At 36.9% G+C, this 17,776-nt stretch overlaps 1 protein-coding gene across 4 annotated transcripts in view; it reads right to left on the bottom strand.

The window, feature by feature from the left end:
- RALYL (RALY RNA binding protein like) overlaps positions 1-17,776 on the bottom strand; it is a 704,928-nt gene that overhangs the window by 337,743 nt on the left and 349,409 nt on the right. The window lies entirely within an intron of this gene.

The following is a 17,776-nucleotide window of genomic DNA, read 5'->3' as shown; positions in this document are numbered from 1 at the left end:
TTCTTGGTTCTAGAAAAAAATTATTTTGTTGCCTGGCTCTTATTTCAGTTTTTTTTCAACGTTTATTCATTTATTTTGAGAGAGAGTGACAGCTGAGTGGGGTAGCAACAGAGAGAGAGGGAGAGAGAGAATCCCAAGCAGCCTCCATGCTGCCAGCACAGAGCCTGACCTGGGGCTCTATCTCATGAACCAGGAGATCATGACTTAAGTTGAAATCAAGAGTTGGATGCTTAATCAACTGAGCTACCCAGGCACCCCTCAGTTTATTTTTAATCCCATATTACCCAGTAAAGTTTGGATTATTTACTCTCAAGATGTACTGTCCAAGTCTGCCCCTTCAATAACTTGGATAATTGAACCTTAAAAGTCTGCGACCATATGAAAAAAATCATATGAGTATGAAATATCAGTTACATTATTTCTGAATAGACATCCAGAGGGTCAAAATATGCTTTTATAGTACATGAATAAAATGGCTAAGGAAAGCAAAAGTGCCTACTGCTATATAATACATATGATGTACATGAAACCAAAAAGTAAATAGCTCTAGCATACATAAAGAAATTTTTAAAATCTTTGGTTTTGCCATAGCTTTCTAAAATCTTTAACCATTCACTGTTTAAATTCAGTTTCTAATTTGGGAACATATCTTACTCTTTGAGATTGTTTGTTTCTTTTGTAGTCCATACCCTGCCCCATCACTTTTTCATAGTGTAAATATTTTTGGGAGTTTGTCAGTTTTTTGTTCCAATGCAGCGAAATATCATCAGGACATAGTTTAAAAGTTTTCTTGTTGCAGAAGCACTTTCTCTGAAAAAGGTAAAGAATAAAGCGTATAGAATGAGAAAGTATGAAATTTTCTATGCAATTCAAGATCATCATTCTTTCTTCTAAAGACATCCAAATGGCCTACGGTCTAATGGCCTCTAGGAAAAAATACACACCATAATACTTCCATTATGGATGGATACTAGTAGCCAAATGACTGAACTTTTGCTTGACCTAATTCAAATGAATTGGTTTTGTGTTCAACATATTAAAGCACAAGGCAATTAATCCCTTTTTTCTTAAGTTACTGGAGGGGGGGATGGGATAAAGAAAAGAAGGAAACTAACAGTTTTGTGCTGCTATATTTACTTTATACAAATTATTTTATTTAATCTTAATAATCCTTTGAGGTAGTGGTAATACCACATTTTACAGATGAGGAAATTGAGGCAGCTCAGAATGGTTATGTAAATCGCTCAACATTCAGTATGAATAAATAGCAAAGTTAAACTTTGAATCCAAATTAATGTGACTCTTAATCATTTCAGTGCACAATCTGGAAATAAGGCCTACTCAATAGTAACTTCAGGAAAATTCAGTAATTTGTCCTTAGAAGTAGCTGTGATATTTTCTAAGTATTTTCTGGGTATTAAAAAAAAAACACCTAGTCATAATCACTGCATGGTTTGCATCAATGGAGCCCAAAATACCTGCTCCTGCAAATCACTTTACCTTCCAGAACTTCCCGAATCTGCCCAAACTTGATCTCTTTTATAGCATTTGTATTTCCTGAGAGATTACTGCTGCCTATGCCCAACCTTCTGGCTGAGTCAGACAATGCCCATTTCATGCTGGGAAGCTCAGGCTGCCTGTAGACATGATACCTATGGCTAGAATTCAGTCTCTAGCAACGTCCCATAGCAAACCAGAGATGTTTCTTAAAAGGAGCGTAATTATTTTTAGAAGATGGAACACATATATAGTCCAAAACCTAGAGGTCCGCTTGCTAAAAGTTCCATTCAGCAATCCTCTTTGCCATGGACACTTGAAGTATCATTATTGGATCTGCTACATCATGAGCTCTTTGTGGCAGGGAAATTTAAACTGCACCCTGAACTTGCTGTGGAGCCTTCTCTTTTTCTGGTCCCCACTCAACACTAGCAGCCTGTCACTTTGTAAATGGGTCAAAATTACACAAATGTGGTGTATGTAAATGTTCCACACCCTTTTGAAGAGGGAGTAGAGGGAGATTTCTGATGGGTACTTTCACCAGTGGTGGAAAAGAACCTTATTTCTTCCTCAAGGGGACTTGGCCTCCCCTTTAATCAAGGAACTCTGGATCTGTGAATTGACATAGGTCTGGAAATGGAGTGAGAAGCCATGGCTCACCATTGTGGAGACTTGAGTCAGGTTTATGGCTACCAGACCTAGAGCTTTTTCAGTTACACAGACCAAGTGATATTCTCCTAGTCTGCCCATTTATTTTGCTAGGGACATGATAATCAATTACTACCTCCAAAGATCTCCAGGGGCGAAGGTATTCTGATGGCCTGTGGGTCTCTGCTGCCCTTTAAAATAGATGTTTCTACCTGTCTTTGGCAACTAAATGCTGCCACAGGATCCTGCTACTCTGAGATCCTATAATGCCCACTGAGATCAGGGTACCCATTTTAACAGTAGTGTGCTAGGTTGCATAATGTCTTCCCTTCCTCCCTGCAAAGATGTCCACATCTTAATATCAGAAATCTGTGAATATATTACATTACATAGTAAAATAGACCTTGTAGATATAGTTAAGGATCTTGAGATGGACAGATTATCCTGGATTGTCTGGGTAGGTCCAATGTAATCATAAGGGTCTTTTTAAGACATAGACAGGAGGTCAGAGGAAAGAGCTACTACACTGTGCGTTGAATATAAAGAAAGGGACCATGAGCTGTCTCTAGAAGCTGAAAGAGACAAGAAGCAGATTTTCTTCTGGAAAAAGGAAGCAGCCCTGCCAACATCCTGGGTTTAGCCCTGTGAGACTTATTTCAGACTTCTGACTTCCAGAAATATAGTAGAATAAATTTATGTTGTTTTAAATTACTAAATCTCTGACAATTTGTTATAGCAGCAATGGTAAACTAATACAGATATCACCCTATAAAATAGTGCTTCTCAACCAGGATTAATTTTGTTCCCTCTAGGGAACAATCCACAATATCTGGAGGCATTTTTGATTGTCATGATTCAGGGGAGGGTAATGCTGGCATCTGGAGGGTAGAGATCAGTTCATCCTGCAATTCACAGAAAAGTCCCTCAAAACAAAGAATTATCCTCTCCAAAATGTCAATAGTACTAGATTAAAAATTCCTGCCCTGCATCATGCATGACCGTGAAAGGCAAGTAACCGCAAAGTTTTTCAAGAATGTAGGTGTTCCCTCACTAATATATTTTTCAATGCCTCACTGAGGGCAATGTCTTTCAGACCTTCTCATGAAGCATAGTTGCACACAATAAATCCAGTCCAACGTTTCTTCTTCTTTTTTTTTTAATGTTTATTTATTTTTGGGAGAGACAGAGATAGAATGCGAGTGGGTTAGGAGCAGCGAGAGAGGGAGACACAGAATCTGAAGCAGGCTCCAGGCTCCGAGCTATCAGCACAGAACCCGACGTGGGGCTCAAACTCATGAGATGTGAGATCATGACCTGAACTAAAGTCAGACGCTCAACCGACTGAGCCACCCAGGCGCCCCCCAGTCCAACATTACTAAATCTCTAAGTCTTTGGTTTCCTTCCTCCATATCATACTGAAGTAGCATGTCAGCTTCGTTAACTATAGGCTACTGTCATGGAGTCTAACTTTAAGCCAACGAACCACATAATCCTTCAGAACCATCTCCTACTGCACCAGCTAGTCCATTTAAAAACAGAATCTCCTTAATTGCTCCCATGACAAAAAATAAATGCTATCATGTGATGTAATAGATATGTTACCTAACACAATGTGAGTATCATATTGCATGTAACAAGTCAATGTTTTACACCTTAAAGTTATACAATGTTATATGTCAACTATATTTCAATAAAAATATTAAAAGAAAAATTTAATTACCTCCCCAACCCTGAATCTCCAGCAAATATACCCTTATCAATGAATTCAGCTAGATTTGGGTTTTTATTTCATTTGCCTTGGTCTAACATCCACAGACTCCTTTCCCATTCATTCCTTAGGTTTCAGTCAACATATTTGCAAAGACTTGGAATTCTTTCACGTGTAAGCTATTTCTTCCCGGGTAATTTTTATGTACCCATCCCTCTTGGAACATGATGAGATTTGATCTTAGTTACACTTATAGGAAGTTTTGGCATCCTCCTTCCACATGTTCACCCCAGATAAGGTTATCATAAGATTATCAAGCAGAAGGCTAGTCTAAGATACTGGAAGGAAAGCTACTTCTAATGGGATGGGAGTCTCAAAGTGATCTGGAGGCTCAAGAGTGTCAGTGTCATCAGCATTCAACAACACACGTACCCATCCCAAGATTCAGAGTCCCATTCTTGATCAGTTAATGCCTTCCCTTTCATATGACAAATCTGCTGAGACTGAATTCAGTGAGCATTGTAATACAGATTTTCAGCAATATCAACCCTGCAGTTTCCAGAAATAAGATCTTAGTTTAGGGCTATATGGAACCTCTCTGATTCTCAGGTAGTGATTTAAGTTGAGAGTTAACAGGTCTGAGCTTGTCATTTTCTCTTTGCTATTTCTCAAGTACACTCAAAAGAACCCATCCCACACCACAATCCTTGCAGTCATCCTCACAGTCAGATTGGCCGCATGCAGTTCCACATGGGCTCCCAAGGCCCATCACAATCAACTACAGGCATTCACTCATGCATTAACTGCATACATATTTATTGAAATTTATTCTTTACTAGTTCTTTTTCTGGGAGTTGTTAAAGATTCTAACAACTTACCAGAATGTTTAATGTGTTCAATAAAAATTTTAGAACAGACTATTATTAAACAGATCTTTCTTCAACCCTTAATAATCTCTTATAATGCATTTGTATTTGTAACACTTATAAAATGTTTTTGTATACAGCCTAATCTTACTTAATCATAGGAATCTTCTTTAGAAACTATCATGAGTTGGGGTGTCTAGGTGGCTCAGTCGACTAAGCATCTGACTCTTGATTTCAGCTCAGGTGATGATGTTGTGGTTGTGAGATTGAGCCCTGAATGTGGAGCCTGCTTAAGATTCTCTCTCTTTCCCTCTGCCCCTCCCCCTCTAAAAAAAAAAAAACAACAAGGAGAAAAAGAAACTAGCATGAGTTTAGTAAGACTAAATAATACTAAAATAAATATTTCCTGTTTTGATACTAGACATGGTACATAAGTTAAATGATACTGATCTTACAATTCTTTATTTTGGCAAGGTATTTCATAAATTTTCCTATGCCAGCCACATAGGCAACTTAGAGAAACCAAACTTACAGGTTGGTGGATTTACAAGTCTTTGAAATTCTGCACTCAAGCAGTATTAATTATTTTATCATCATCTACATATATAATTTATATAGGCCTGGAGAGAGATCTTCTAGGATATAACTTAACACTGTCCCATTCATTAGTCACCAGAAGGTAGGTGGCTGGAGTCTGGGAGAGGTCGCTAATAGAAAATAGAATACAAATTTTAAAAGACATTTTTAAAGAGAGATCATAGAACAAAACTAACAAAATGAACATCAGCAGTGATAAAATATAAAGCCTTGATTTTACATTCAGATAAGTAAATTGCATTAACACAGTATGAAAGAGCACTTGCCTAATTGTATTTTATATGAAAAACACTTTAATATTTTTTGATTGAAAAATCATTACAATGTAAAATAAAAGCACTCCTAAGTAAGACATCCATTAAACTTGGATTGCATTAATATAAATGTGATAAATTACAGGTTGAAAGGTTTAGGTCCTAGGAACACCTTCCCTTCTAAGTTCAGACAATAATTGAAAAAGTCTATATATTTAAAGTCCTCACTGTTTACAAAAAGTAACCAAAAATTTGGGGAGAAACCAGGAAAGGACAAGAAGGGAAACAATAAAAGGTTTAAAAACCATTCAAGAGAAAAATGTCGAAGGGCTTGGACTATTAGCAGAGAAAAACAAACAAACAAACAAACAAACAAAAACAACTGGGAGAATGACAGCAGTGTTCATCCATTTGGATGGACATTAAATGGATAAAGTGTTAGGCTTCTCTAAAGATGCAGATGGTGAGTTTAGGACTGTAGTAAACATCACAAAAATACAGAATTAAGTTTAGTCCAAAGATATATTCCACAATAATAATAGTCACTCTTGAAAGTGTTCAAAAGAAGCCAAATTACCATTTGTAACAGATACTATAAAGGGGCATTTGTATTTGTATAATGGGTATAAGATTGGGCTGTGGATATCTATGGCCTCTTGCTTTCTAAGATTCATTATTCTGAGTACATAGAGCACCTGCTAAAAGGAGATTTATAGCAAGAGATGATAGAGAAAGGCAGAACTACTTAACTTATATCTTTGGACCACTTTTTTCATCAAATATATTGACCTTAAGGCTGGAATTGATAGAACAAACATGGTTAGAAGACTTAAATCTGACAGAGGTAAGACAACTGTAAAATAATGCCCGGTCACCTGAAATTAGTTTATGTAATGACATTTTTTCTTTTTGTTTCATATAGATACATCTTCAACTTTTCCAGGAAAATTTTCAAAAACACTTGCACATACATGTCAAAATCTAGGAACTTCTGAATTCATACTTAAATCTTTTTATATTGTTAAACTTATGGCCTTCAACGTAAAAATAAAAAAACAAGCAATTAACATAACATTTGGCAAAATCTATAGTAAAGTATATCTCCCAAATATATATAGAATCATGCTATTAAAATAAGCAACAGATTTATAATATCATAAGCCTTGAAAATGAAATAATAGAGAAGCATCCCTTTAAATTATTATCTTTAACCACAGTTTGAGGAAAAGCTTTATTTCTAGCAAAGCAATTTCCTGTACATAAAAACAACACAGAAAAGATCTAAGTTCACCACAACATATTGACCGCTGGGAATTAGGAGAAAAAAAAAATTACTCAATTTAATCACTCAGGTTTTGCTTACACTAAATGCTTTAAATCTGTCCCAAACTACTGGTGTTTCTAAGATAAAGCACAGAGTTTTCCCTTAGGTTCCTCTGCACAAAATTGTTCCAAGAGAGTTGGATTAAATACAGAAAGAGTATACTCATCCATATGCTTAACTATTTAAAAGATATCAAATTAAACGCATAATTATATTAATCATATGTAATTTTTTTTTCATTTCTAATGTCCATTTCTATGAGATTATACTTAAGTTTTACATTTTAAGTGACTCAAGTTTGTTAATATCTGTGTGGGGTTGCTAGATAAAGTTGCTGTCATAATTATGATAACAATGGAGCAAGGAAAGCTTTCTGTTTATCCACTAGGCCCCATCCTTACCCCCAAATCCTTCCATGTGGTTAGGTGATCTATTGCAAATTTGTGGGTCAATAGATATGTTCAACATTCTTAGGTTTTCTCCAATAAAGACATCTCTTCTTGTCCTTTTTTTTTAAGTTTATTTTTTTGAGAGAGAGAGAGAGAGAGATGAGTGTGCCTACATGAGTAGGGGAAGGGCAGAAAGAGAGTCCTGAGTGGGCTCCACCCTGTCAGTGCAGAGCCTGACGTGGGGCTTGAAGCCACAAACCCTAAGATCATGACCTAAGCTGAAATCAAGAGTTGGAAGCTTAACAAACTGAGCCACCCAGACGCCCCTTCTTGTCTGTTTTTTGAGATATACATCTCCTGAAGTAAACTAGTGCCAAGACATGATGTGACCTTGACACAATTCTGCCAGAGGAATTTCCTATCCTTTTGGGACTGTGGCCTTGGAGAAACTGACTAAGCAGCTGGAAGGAGCAGAAACTCAGACTTGAGAATGCAGACTGACTCAGATCATTCACCATTAAACCATGATTCCCATTTTATAGCTGAGGAAATTGAGGCGTATATGAGGAAACTGTGATCATCTATTGTTACATCACATTGGCATGCATAGTCTATTTCCTGAGAACCTCTTTTATGAGTTAAATGTAGTCTGTTAACTAGCCAAGTAAACCTTAGAAAACTTATATCTAGAATATTAACAATCACATAGAATAACAAGCTACCATTTTTTAAGATTTTACTTTTAAGTAATCTCTACATACAACATGGGGCTTGAACCTACAGCCCTGAGATCAAGAGTCGCTTGCTCTACTGACTCAGCCAGCCAAGCACATCACAGGCTACCATTTGAAAAGAAAATTTGAACTAGTCCATGAGAAATTTAGGATCATTTTTCAGATGTGCTCAAAGTAAACTTTCCAATGTATATTCAAAGATTCCAGCTACAAATATGAGAAATTATCTTTTGCAGACAAGTCATCTGATAACTTGCACTTCTAAAAATAGGAATTTTTTATTTTCTTTTTCATATTAATGATGACTGATGAAAATATTTGCTTCTGCTCCAGAAGCCAAACAATATGAAACCCCAAATTACCAGACAAGCTTTAAAAATATAGTGAAAACAATGTTCATCATGAATTCATAGTTTTATAATTTTGAAGATGTAAGTGATTATTAAATATTAAATGGCACTGATAGTAACATTGATGCTAAACATTCGCCTCTACTGTCAATGTAGAAGAAATTTAAGTAACTCTAACACAACCCTCTGACTCTTGAAATTAAATCTTCCTGCGTGATATTTCTGTCCTACTCAGGAAAACTGAATTTTTACCTGCTGCTCTTGGGGGCATTTGTTTGATTGTTTGTTTGTTTTTCTTGTGAGCCTATTTTCTTTTTTGTTTTTCTTTTTTTTATTTAAAAAAAATCTTTTTTTTTAACATTTATTCATTTTTGAGAGTGAGAGAGACAGAGCACGAGTAGGGGAGGGGCAGAAAGAGAGGGAGACAGAATCTGAAGCAGGCTCCAGGCTCTGAGCTGTCAACACAGAGCCTGATGCAGGGCTCAAACCTATGGACTGCGAGATCATGACTTGAGCTGAAGTCAGACGCTTAACCGACTAAGCCACGCAGGTGACCTGAGCCTATTTTCTTATGAGAGAATCAAGTCAAGATGCTATAGAAATAATCTGCACTTTCTGTTCCCATGTTCTAATAATGTACCAGCTGGCAAGGTACTAGTCCCCTACTGAAGGCATTAGGAAGTTTCTTGGCTACAAGGTCGCTGTTTTCCTGTCCTTGGAACCAGGAGAGATCCAGCTCCCCTGTGTAGTTCATCTGTTATAAATGCATCATCGGGTAGGTACTCCTAGGATTACCCACGGACCAGTGACTGCAATTCCATTCCAGAGGCCACACTTCTCAGTGCGCCAAACTCTTTCCAGGCAGGCATTCAGACTCTCACATCCCAAGGACTCTGCCATAAACCACAGGCTCCTATTTTGCACATATGGTGATTACGGCCTGTGTCCAAGGCTTCTCTGCAGGGTATCCCCAGTGTCTGGTCACCTCAAGAGATTAGCATAATACTTCTCTAACTACAATGTGCACAAAAATTACCCAGAGATTTTATTAAAATACAGATTCTGATTCAGTAGGTATCTATTTGAACCCATGTGTCTCCCAGGTAAGGTAGATGTTTCTGGTCTGCAGACCACATGTATAACAAGGAGTTAAGTTAAAGTAATTAGTAGTGATTTATAAAGACAAAAGTGGCAAGGAGGTCTCTACTTGGTCTCTACCTTCTTCCTAAGTTTCCTTCTGCAACTCTTTAAGTGCCCTGCCTGCCTGTGTCCCTCCACAAGGAGTAAGGTCTCTGGGTCACAAGTCTTCCTCACAGGTGCATGGTGGTCAATATCAAAGCTGAATACCTGAGAACCTTGCCTCTGAATTTCCTGTTAACCACCATTCGCCCACTTGCCAGATCCCTAATTACAACAGGTTGGGATTCTTTTTTTTGTTTTTCTCCATAACATTTTGATATTATTCTTGGCTTCTTCAACTCCATTCTTCACTGCAGTTCTAGGTACTGACCTCTACAAATTTGCATAACCTGTCCTGATTGTTTGGGCCACATCTTAATATAAAACAAGTTGACTTAGCATGCTGGTGCTGCCGTGGACATTTCAAGTAAGATGATCGACACGGACGCCTCAAGTATTTACCTACTTGTTTTTTAAAACAAAAAGTGTTACAAAACTAAATAATTATCTGATAACCAATGTTACTTATCCTCTAAATATTGCTATATCCCAAAGCCTAGAATGTTCTCACATTCTAGAACAAATAGTTTGATTCCTTTCATCAACAAATGTATACTGGAAATATATTGTGTCAAGTACTCTACAAAGTGATTATGATTTAACAGTCAGCAAGACAGGCATTGCTAGCAACAGTCTTTTTTTTTTTACATTTATTTATTTTTGAGAAACAGAGTGAGACAAAGCATGAGCAGGGGAGGGGCAGAGAGAGAAGGAGACACACAACCTGAAGCAGGCTGCAGGCTCTGAGCAAGCGGTCAGCTCAGAGCCTGATGCAGCACTTCACCCACCAACTGTGAGATCATGATGAGCTGAAGTCGGACGCTCAACCGACTGAGCCATCCAGGTGCCCCAGCTAGCAATAGTCTTAATAGTCAGTATTGATTAGAGAGATTCAGAAATGTATTTTACCAGATTAACAGAATTCACTCAATTATATAATATGCATATAAATAGACTTTTGTTAAAGAGCACATAAAGAAATTGCATAATTCTTCCTGCTTTGGGATGATTTGTAGATTACATTAGTATAAGTGTATTAGCAGAAATAGTAAATTGGTGAATCTGGAGTATATGTGCTGGTCATATGTTGTCATATGGATGAAATAGGTTTTACTTCTGTTTTTGATGCCGTTAAAAATGGAGCACGTCAATGTCAGTGCTGAAGATAATTACAAGGGGGCAGAAAAGGCTGAGCAAGTTTTAACCCTGATGGTCAGCTATAGCTAACTCTCTTCATACAAGTGACACTGCAATGAGTAAAACCACAGGCAAGTAAAATAAATGTCTACCATAATAGCTGGTGAACTTTCCTCTGGTGGAAGGAAATGGGCAAATTTGGGGGACCTGAAAAGGGGCCTTAGGAGAAGGCACAGAGGGTAAATATTGGTGCTGCCGAGGACTTGGGACTTGCAGAGCCTCTTGAGCACCATATGTGCCTGCGATGTCTCCTGTAGGTAAAGTTGTGAAGGCACAAACCAAATATGTCAGAATGGCCTTCCTTGTTCTGTCTTTCTGCTCTGCTATATTACTGAACTCTGCTGCTGAGAGATGGTACATACAGCTCATTCCCTTGGTGGCTTTTCTGAGTTGGTGGGAGTCACAGACAACGCTGCCAGGAGTAGTTTTTTTACTGTTCTCCTTGCCTTTGCCTTTGGGGGGTCAAGCCATTTGGGGTGGGGCCATAACATGTAAGTCAGAGAATCACTGGTGTATGTCATTGTGAAGCTTACAGTCTAAAACTTATACGATGTCTTTAGACATCCATATTGTAAACACCTGAGTTATTGCTAGGTCTAAAGGATGTCAAAATTACATTATACCTGCATCAGGAATGCAATATGTAAAGCCAACACCAGAAAATATATAAAATGATACTTTTCTTTCATACTGCATGATTTGATTTCTAATAATCAAATAGGAGACAATAAAAAAATAGGACTAGTAGGTCAAAATGCAAACAAAGCTAAGGAAATGACCATGAGCAATCTTCTACAGGGCTTCTACTGAACATTAAATAACAAGTTATATCAGTTTTCTAAATTGCCCAATTGATCAAAACCTAAACAAGGGTCACTCAAATGGAACTCTTCTAGGATGACTTTGTAAGAAAAGAAGCCTATTGAACTGAACAATGATGCAGAAATAGCTAATACTTTTTGAATGCTCAGTATGCACCAGTACCTAGCTAACTGTTTTACATGCGCATGACAGGTAATTTTTAGATTCACCATTTTGCATATACAAGGAAGCAGACTTAGAGGCATACGGTTCATGAAGTCACATGACTAGTAAGTGGTGTGGTCAAGATTTTAATCCAACAGGGATTCAGGTGTGGCTACTGAGTTTTCACATTTAATCACTAATGTAAGCAGAGTAGATTAACAAATACTTGCAAGTTATATTGGACTGTAGCCTCTGAAGCTTGGCATAGCTGTGGGTCTCTGTGAAATGTCAGTAGACAAAACCACCTTACATACTGAAATCAGAGAACCACCGTTGGGGGAAAATCTGAAAGGCCTAGTAGAAAATATTTCATAGATACAGGCTTCAATACTTCAAAGTACTTGGAGGATTTTCTAATGACCTTAACAAGCCATGAGCTTTAGCCATGAGCTTTGCAAAGAGAAACACAGAACGAAACACAATTTATATTTGCTAATGTCGTTTCTTTACTAGAGCCCATTACCTAGACATTATTCTTTCCATATTCTTTAACTACTCATACACACCTGGTTCTGTTTTAAAAATTAGATTAGCTGACACTCATTTATCTTTAACTCTGGTATTTTCAGTGAGAGGTTTTCATTATATTTTTCACAGCACTGCCATTTACTGAAGAAAAAATGCAATAGCATGCAGTCTTAAATCCTGCTACGGTCAGGTCCTTGGTTTAAGAAGGATTAGATTTCCAGAGATTGACATTAATTGACACAATTCTTGATCTACTTACTGATCTATGTGTTCAATAAAGACTTACTACAAAAAGAAAGGCAGAATCTTCTGAAAAATACAGAAAAACTTGCTATCGCACTTAAACCAAGAGATGATACCTTTGCTTTACAGGCACAAAATGTGGCAGGAAGGATTTAGTAATACAGAGATCCAGAGAATGAGAACAGCTAACTGATAAAAACCAACAGTTTTGAATCTAAAAGTTTTCAGACTGAGTTGAAACCCTCTCTTAGAATGTCTTTCCCCAATCAGACAAGCAAGGTGCTGGACTGCACCTCTGTAACAGAACCCCTAGGCATCTGTGCCTATGATCTCTTCTCTTCTTGACTTTGAAATCCGCCCTCCAGTCTCAGTTGCCACAGATACAATATTTACCCTAATCCGAATTAACTGAACCAAAATTTTTTTGAATGTTGAGAAAGCAGTGAGTCTCTCAGGAGAAGATAACTCCGTCAAAGAAACACACTACATTCAGGGGAAGAAAAGCATTGCTACAAACGCTAATTATAATTGAGAAACTGAAATAGCAATGAAGAAAGGAATGAATGGTGATGATGGATTCCTTAATAAAAGTATCATTATACCCCATGCTATGGTGCTGCTGTTGTATCATTCCTTCAGAATCTGGTATGTATCTATAAATTTATCTATGGCACTAGACAGTTTGTGCCTTTTGTTGCTGTTATTATTATTGTTATTATTATTATTTGTTGTTGCTGCTTGCTATTATTCAGCATCTGTTCTACCTTCTTTTGGTAATTTCTTCTTTTGAGAAATTGCCTCTTCTCCTCTTGTTTGTAGCTCAGCGGTAGCTTTATTCAAGGTGTATTGCCCTTCTCTACCCGGAGGTAGAGGGGTAACAAAACTTAGCATGTGGACACTCTCTCTTTAGAACCTGAATTGTGCATAAGAATGAAAACTGCAAATGTGCCCCCATGAGTCTAGAAAGCAGTCATACTTTTTACACTTTGGAGCCATTTTGGGTTTATCATTTTCCATGCCTGGTTCTCCAATCCTTTCATGGTTGCAGTAAGCGCTCACATAGCTGTTCAATAAATTCTGTTTTTGCTTAAGTTAGTTATATTTCTCTCTGGCAACTTAAAAAACCCAAACACCTTGCTCACATGTGACTGGAGTTCAGTGTTCTCATTATGCCTCTACAACTCCCTATAAACTTATCACCCACCCCTGTTTGTCTCCCCGCTGTCTCCTTCCCCTCGCCCCCAACTTCTTGCCCCTTCATAGCTGATCTGTGTTAGCTCCCTGTGCTGACCTGATTTTATCTATTTTAAATCTTGACCTTAGTCTGGTCACATCCTGAAATACCTAACTTTTTCCCTACCTTATATTCTGAAATCAGATGTCATTATCATTAACAGTATTTTTATCAGCCAGATATTTGCCTTATTACTCTTTATTCAGTAATTATATACTAAGTTTTCCCATTCTATTATATTACTCTTAATGCTCTCATTATTACCAATAGTCTAATCTAATAAGCTAACGTCAAAATCATTTACATGAAAAATGAATCAGCATGAACAGCAAATTTAATTCCATCAGAAATAAGTATTTTCCAAACTGCTGATGGGTTATAACAAAGGCTAGGTTAATGGCTTCGTAATTTTAAAAATAAATAAAGGACAAAAAGAGTCTCATGTCTGCCTTTTGAGATTATCCTTAGATAAATTTCATGGTTGTATAAGGAGGTTCAATAAAATTCTTATTTGCTTCTAAAAAAACTCCATGCCTACTTCCATAAGTACAATTGTTCCTATATGTCTTTATATTGTGCATTTGTTTGATTTCAAAATAATTCTTACATTAAATACTTATAAACTTGCTACAAAAAACACTTCATGCAAATTACTAATATGAAAATTAAAAAATACTGTTTTATCACCTTTTCACCAAATATAAAAAAATATGGCTCAGTAATTCCAACAAAAATGTTAGATGAAGAACTACAGGAATGAGTACAAAGTGCTATTCTGGGTCTCTGTTAATGAACATTAAATTATTTTTCAGGAAAAAAAAAAAGATGATAATTATGTGGAAATGTGATTAATGTTTAGTGGGATTTTATTATGTTACTTAGGGCCTAAAGTTACTGTTGATTGCTATTGTGTTCCTTCACAGTGTTAGTCCAATGCAGAGGGTTAAGGCTAGTGACCTTCAAAGGGAAGAGAATGATGTGTTTCAGGGGCACTGAACTCAAAGCATAGTACACCAAGGGCAAAAATCAGAAAGCGCTAAAAGTAATTACAGAGGACAATCCTCACTGAAATTTACAGCACAGGTTGAAAAACTATATCCACAGTACCTAATTATCTCTGTAGGAGAACTTTCATCTCCAGCGACCAGAAATTTTAAATTCAAATTTTAGTATATATAGGTCAACATAAACCCAGGAAAAAAAAACCCTGATAATTGCAAAACTGGGAAATAAATTAAACTCATAGAAGTGATTTCAGCCAACAGAAATAGTGCAGAAGTCAGGCTAACAGAAATAGCAACTATCATTCCAAAACAAATTTTTAAAAACTTTCTTAAATGTAATACAAGAAATGCTCTAATCTACCACTAAAAGAAAAGCCCATAAACAAAATAACAAGATCAGTTCACAATTAGTGACTTTTCACCTTTTAAATGTCAGTTTTGCAGAGTCCATATCTTTTCACAAGGAAACAACAGCCTCAAATGAATCATAAAGGTCAGTTGAAAGAAGAGAAAAAGGATTTGACGCATTTTTTCAATAGAAAAAGGTTTGGATCATTTGCAACCAAAGGGGATTTGGCCAGGAACACAGGTGCATCGGCTGGGTTAATTTCAAGAAAGAGATTTCTATGCATGAAATTTCTGTATCCAGTATCATTTTGAAAAACAGTTTAAAATGAACACACCAAGAGTCTGGGGTATTTTATTCACAAAAATGCTCAAGTATTCCAGTAACAACCTGCACTATTCCAGGGAGAAGAGGAGGTTGTAATTATATGGTTAACAATATGATCCAGTGTAGGCATGTATCATTCTTATTCACACAGAGAATGCACACGCTCTAAGAATATATTTACTAATTATAGATTGTGATGTAAAGTGATCACAGTGATACAAAAGAAGTCACAAGAGTCCTTTTATTCCTCAGCCTTGCCACTTTCCCCCTCTGCTTTCAGACTCCTATCCTTCTATCCGGTAAGTACCGATTGCTCTGGGTCCACCCCAGGCCTGTACAATCATGGAGAAATTTACCTTGATAAACACATGCATGGGAGAACTTTGCTCACATCATGAGTAACTACCCCCAGTAATATTTATAAAAACTGCCTACACAGAGAAAGCAATGCTTAAACAAAATGAATGCATTTCTGTCACCTAATACCATAGTGAGGATATATATTTTCATAGAAGCCCTTTTCTGGCATCTGGACAATCAAACTATGCTGAAAAACACTATTCTATGTAAGATGAAAAAATATTTTTAGAACAACTTTCTGCTTTCCATATACATTAAAAAGAGCTTTGACAAGTTAGTTTTTTTTTTTTTTTTAATTATAAAAATGCTACCAATTATCAATTTAGACCTGAGACTATTTCCTAGATGCTTGGTAAATGAATTAGTCTGCTTCTCTAAATTATGCTGCATATCAACTAATACCCAAATATCAGTGGCTTTAATATTTAGTTCCCATTCAAATCTTATGCCAGTGGGGAGAGTTCTGCTGCCCTGCCTGTTTCAGGCTGCCACAGAGGGTGGGTCTGCCCTAATGCCTTCTCAGTGAAGGAACAGCTGGCCCCAAGGCATGCTGTTGCCTTTTTTTCCTTAATGTTTGTTTGTTTGTTTAGAGAAAGAGTGCTTGCGTGCCTGAGCAGGTAGGGGTGGAGAGAGAATCACAAACAGGCTCCACATTGCTGTCAGTGCAGAGACCCACGGAGGAGGAGGTGGGGATAAGGGCTGGATCTCATGGACTGTGAGACCGTGAACTGAGCCTAATTCAATAGTCGGATGCTTAACCAATTGACCCACCCACACGCCCTGACATGCTCTTGTCTTAAAGTGCAGGAATGGAAGCAGCAAAATCAAACTATGTGAGTGCATTTAAGGTTTCTCTTTAGAAGTACCATGTCCCCTTACGTTCTAAGGAGTCAAAACAAATTTTATCAGCAATCCTGACAACAGGGTATAGAAATACTCTACCTCCAGAGGCTTCATAACAGGGTGTGGAAGGAGTCAAAACTTGAGACCAACGTTACAAAAATTACAGATGTAAATAATTTGTTAGGAATGTGATAAACATTCAAGATATTTTCTTGTCTTTTATAAGTCTCTCATGGTGGTCAGAAACTCAGTCTTCTAGTCAAACAAACTTGATAAGACTCTAAACATGATGCTCCTAAGTTTTGGTTTTGAGTAAACCCTCTCTGCCTCAGTTTTCCCATCTGAAAACATTAATTATATCTGTCTCACAGATTTATTCTAGGTATTTAATGAGGTACTTAATGTACAAATCTTGAATATCCTTTTAAAAGTTTTAAACTACTTATACATTAATATGATTTCCATCTCTCCCTCATCCATCATCTCTACACATCATAGCACTTTGCTTTAATTCTGAAAAGTACAGGCAATGTACAATTTAAATAGTCATTTTTAATACGATTTTGTATAAATCACTTTTGTCCTTAATCAAATAAAATGACCTTATTTTGTTTTTATCATTTGTCACGTTGTCCCTGCAAATACATAAGATCTGAAAGCAATTAATCCGGGAAGGGAGTGAAAAATTCCATAAAAAAAACATGCTGTAGAGGCAAGTCTAGGTGAATAGGTCATTTTAAGTTCTGATGGTCTTTCTAATGTTCATGATTTTTTACAAAAGTAAATTATCCAAAACAGTGAAGGTTATAAACACCATCCCTAACCTATTCTTTCTAGTTCAAGTCACTACATGTCATTATATTTCACTCTAAACTGTTAGCCAGTAGCTTGATTGTTATGGATATACTGGTGGGATACCTAAATGAAGAAAGTGTTACATAAGTTACAATGATCCTCATATACTTATGGGAGGATCTACATGTTTAGTCTGGGGCTGTTTCCCAAAGATAAGTGGCCACATTTTTTCTTTTAAGTTTATTTATTTATTTTGAGAGCTAGAGAGAATGGGTGCACAAGGAGCAGAGGGGCAGAGAGAGAGAGAATCCCAAGCAGGATCTGCAC

The sequence above is a fragment of the Panthera leo genome, chromosome F2 (genome assembly GCF_018350215.1).
Source record: "Panthera leo isolate Ple1 chromosome F2, P.leo_Ple1_pat1.1, whole genome shotgun sequence".
NCBI classification, from domain to species: domain Eukaryota; kingdom Metazoa; phylum Chordata; class Mammalia; order Carnivora; family Felidae; genus Panthera; species Panthera leo.
The sequence above is the reverse complement of the archived record's forward strand: the minus strand, read 5'-3'. Positions and strand labels throughout refer to the sequence as shown.